Source organism: Sceloporus undulatus, chromosome 5 (assembly GCF_019175285.1).
Source record: "Sceloporus undulatus isolate JIND9_A2432 ecotype Alabama chromosome 5, SceUnd_v1.1, whole genome shotgun sequence".
Classification (NCBI taxonomy): domain Eukaryota; kingdom Metazoa; phylum Chordata; class Lepidosauria; order Squamata; family Phrynosomatidae; genus Sceloporus; species Sceloporus undulatus.
In genome coordinates, this window is record NC_056526.1 from 86,446,661 (window position 1) to 86,451,429 (window position 4,769).

The 4,769-nt window shown below is 41.2% G+C and overlaps 1 pseudogene; it reads right to left on the reverse strand.

Moving 5' to 3' along the window:
• Nucleotides 1–4,239: 4,239 nt before the first annotated feature.
• On the reverse strand, nucleotides 4,240–4,357 carry LOC121932356 (annotated as a pseudogene).
• Between the last annotated feature and the right edge of the window lie 412 nt (nucleotides 4,358–4,769).

The following is a 4,769-nucleotide window of genomic DNA, read 5'->3' on the forward strand; positions in this document are numbered from 1 at the left end:
TTGTATTGTCTATTTGTTGATTTCATTTTAATGGTAATTTTAAAACTGGTTTTCATTTCAGTGATAGTTAGATTATATTTTTAACTTTGCTAAGATGTGAATGCTTAGCTATAGTTGTTTTAACTTGTATAAGCTGCCTTGAGTCTCAAACTGGGAAAAGGTAGGATAACAACAAGAAACAACAACAACATTCTTCTATGCATGCATTTCAAGTGTATACATTTTTTGTGATGCATCTGCAGCCATCTGTCAATGTAAGAATTCTAGAGAACATATTGCACATGTCCTACCCTTTCCTGATAGTCCAGAACTCATGGAACAAGACAAGTCTGTTCTTCAGGCACCCCTGTATCCTACTGCTAGCTACTGAACAAGCAGCAATCCTGCCATCACCAACCTCATCCTTCCCTGATACAAGTTCTTTCAGGGCCAAACAACATGACACACATACACACATGTAATGTGTGTATAGGTTTCCACCCACCACCATTGGAACTCCAGTACATGCTGACAAGACAATTCATAATTCCTCCCTGCTACTACTGGTTGAGACAAGGAATGTGCTGCTGTAAATTATTCATTTTCACAAGGGAGAATGAATGATTTAATCAAATTTCTCCCTGCTCCCAGGCATCTTTAAAAAATATACTGCTTTTTGAAGAGGTGTTGCATTGGGAAATAACAGGGGTGGGCAAATGTAGGCGGCTAGGGGAACACATAATCCTCCAGGGGATCTTGGATAACTGCAGCAGCTGCTACAGCAGCAGCAACAACAAAATATTTTTATTGCCAAACACCTAGAGGATATGGGGCCAAGTTCAATAGGTATGAGGTTCCACAAAAGGCCTCTCCTGGGCCTAAATTGTTGCAGGGTCCTACAAAATGTGGTGGAGATACATCCCATATCCCCTAGTAGACTTTTGGGGAGGTTTCAGGGCAAAAAGTTTTTTTCTGAAAAAATTCACAAAAATGTTTTTGATACACTGGAGGCCCAGAGAGCCTCCAAGTGTGGTGGCAATTTCATTCATAACACATAAAGTGCACTTAGGGGCATCCTGGGCCAAAATAAATTGAAAAGGAAATGACCCTTAGGTGCTCTGGGGCTAGAGAAATGGCCCTGGGTGGGTGCACGAGGCTTCAATTTGCAATAAAGTCTCTGGCAACAATGACAGGAGAGATCCCACTGGTCTGCCCCCTTGTAACATCAGGAGGGGGAAAGGCATCCAAGGGTCTGGAACACTGCATTGTTACAGATCCTTAGCAACCTTCCCCCCTTTCCCATCCACTGACATTGTGCAGAAGGCATGACATGGGTGGCATTGACACAGGCAGAGGGTAATGCAACTGAGGATCTCAAAGCTTGTAGTCTTCCTGGATCCTTAGCTGCTTACCTCTGTTGTCCATCCTATACCACACTGGGGGTAGGAGGCATCCATGGATTTCTTCCTGGATTTCCCATGCCCTCTCACCAAGTGATATCATGAGCTACATCTACTCAATCATGTGGTGGTGGTGTGAGGGGAATGAAAAAGGGTCTTGTGAAGGAGTTTTTGAACATTTGCTTCCCCTCAAGCATTTGAATATTATTTGCATCGCTAACTAAGAACCTACATAAGTTTGGCAGAATATAACACTCCACCAAATGGACCTGTACCTCTTTACACCACCCCACAGGTGAAACCAACCTTTTTTTATGCCAGAGCCATCCCACACAACCAAGGTCAGGGTACAGTAGGGTTGCTAAGGTAGCATCCTGCTGCATTTCTGATGCTGGAAGTATATGGACAGCATCATCCTTTTGGATCTCCACTGAGAAACTGAGATTATCTGTTGTCTTTTCTTCTGGTTGTTCTTCTACCCTACCTGGACTAATAATTGGCCATGAGTATGTTCTTTAGCATCAAACAGGTTGGATGTGTTCATGGGGGAATGTCTTTGTCCATGGAGGTAATGAATATCTTATTGTGCAACATCCTTAAAAAGAAAATGTAGTGAGAAGTCGACACTTGCATATATCACCGACATTATTCCATCCATTAGTTCCAGGTGGCTAATGTAGATACTGAATGATGATTGTCATCAGAACTGTAACAAAGGAGAAAGGCCCTGTTTAGAAGTCAGATACAGTTGCTAATAACACAGCGAAGCCTGTTGAATCATCTGAATAAATGGAACTCTCCTTAAATGTTGATTTACTAAGTCTATGCCATTTGGGAACCAATACTCAGACTCTGTGCCCATCTCCCTCTAGCTTTATTTCCCTCTCTCTTTTCATCATAGTTTACTCCTCCTCTCAACAACTTCTCTCCCACCTCTTATTTCTCTCCACACCTCTTTTGCTTAATTACTCTTTTTTCCAACTCTTTTCTTACACAGGTGCTCTTTCTGTTAATGTCTCATTGCTATAAGCAGAATGCAACACAATATGGCAAATTCTCTATAATACATTACATTCTATTGTTATGGCATCTTAATCACCTCCTCCCGTTCTGTCAGTGATAAGCTATGTTCAGGGATAGTAGGAGTCTGTTTTCATAGTATGCATTATTGTAACAGCATCATTCTTCTATGGATTTCTTGGAAAGCAATGTACAATAATTGTAAATAAATGCAGGGAGTGCTCTATCTGCCATCTGCATGTGTAGAATATGCAATCATAATTGACGATTCTGTTCATTTTGAAATGCTAACTATTGGTACAGATAAAGTGTCTTCAAAATACTTCAGTGAAAATTGTTGGGTGGAAGAGCTATTCAGGATTGGTGACCATGTAGCTGTCTAGATGTTAAGCTACATCTCCAGTCATCCATTACCACTGACTATGGCACAAAACAGATGACACATGCGACCAAGATGCTCAGAATCAGGCTTCAAGCGATCTGGCTGCCCAGATGTGGGCTGGCTTCCAGGTGCTCTGGCAGTGTGGAGTTTATATGCCACACGCCACCAGGGTGCCTTAAAGTCGGCTTCCAGCAGTGGCAGGGAGGAAAAGCTGGCTTTTTGCCAGTGCAAAATGTAGCGGCTGTTTGCTGCTTCTTTTTTGGCCAGCAAAAAGGTGGATTGGGGTCGTGGTCCCAATCCACCTTTGGAAGGGGAGGTCTTCAAGGTTCAGAGGGATGTGGAATTACATAAGAGGAAGGCAGAGCTAGTGTGTTTTTTGCACATTTATTCATCTCACATCAATAGTGCCTGGAGATATTTGGGTCTTATTAAATCTGGTTTCCTATCTCAAGTTTTTTGGAATCACAAGAGCCTCCTTTTTAATTGCTTGTGGTGTTGATGGTATGCAGGGAATATTAAAATGGGCAATAAAAGCATCATGTTGCGGGGGGGGGGGGGGGAATCCATTAACAATAAGACATATTTGGTTCCAGATCTGCCTGGGCGTTTATAAATTGCTATTCAAGCACAGGAAATCTTGATTTAGGTCTTTCTCTAAGTGATTCTATAACAGGATTTCTCCCCTTAGATCATCTTGACAGATCTTTAGCTGTGATTTCCAATGGCACCTAAACCTGCCACATGAGTCTTACAGTTTAATAACTAGATATGATTACTAGCAAGCACCTGGCTGAAATCACTCTTTATATAAATCCAGGCATTTTAAGTGACAAAGAAAATGTTCAAAGGTGAATCTGCCTAAAACTGAATATTGCTATACATAATACATAGCATGGCAATATGGCTTTTAAAAATTGTGTTTTATTGGCATGAGTCCTGCAAAAAGTCTCTTTGCAGATAGAATTCTATTCCGTTCTGCTTTCTTATAGGTGATCATAGAATCATAGAATCATAGAGTTGGAAGAGACCGCAAGGGCCATCCAGTCCAACCCCCTGCCATGCAGGAAATCACAATCAAAGCATCCCCAAAAGATGGCCATCCAGCCTCTGTTTGAAGACCTCTAAGGAAGGAGATGCCACTACACTCCGAGGGAGTTTGTTCCACTGTCAAACAGCCTTTATTGTCAGGACGTTCCTCCTAATGTTGAGGTGGAATCTCTTTTCCTGCAGCTTGCAACCATTGCACCGGGTCCTAGTCTCTGGAGCAGCAGAAAACAAGCTTGCTCCCTCCTCAATATGACATCCCTTCAAATATTTAAACAGGGCTATCATATCACCTCTTAACCTTCTTTTCTCCAGGCTAAACATACCCAGCTCCCTAAGGCATTCCTCATAGGGCATGGTTTCCAGACCCTTCACCATTTTAGTCGCCCTCCTTTGGACACGCTCCAGTTTCTCAAAAATATGGAACGCTTCACGAATTTGCATGTCATCCTTGCACAGGGGCCATGCTAATCTTCTCTGTATCGTTCCAATTTTAGTATAAGTGATGTTGTTTTAAAAGAGAAGGAAAGACAAGAAAGATCTATAGCCTTTCCGTTTAACACTGCTTTTGAGGAGTATCAATAGAACAGGTGGGAGGTTTTTAAAAATCCAATATAGTAGCTGTTTCTAATGTAGTTTGGGGTGCTGAATTTGAAAAACACAATAAAAATGTCATTCCTCACACAGTTCTTTCTCAAATTCAATTTCACCCCCCAATTTAGTTGTTAATAAGCTTTGATTAAATGTGGACATTGATGTCCCAGTGTGCTTTCTTTTAGTGCTTTTGAATGGATTTTTGTCTTTCATATCAGCAAATTAAAGTGTTTTAAAAATCTGTTGGAAGATGTTTCTTCCTTTCTTACTCTTTACAGTATAATTCTTCATAGGATCATTTGATTCAGTCACATATTACAACATAAAAACATCAAAACAGGTTGTCAAAA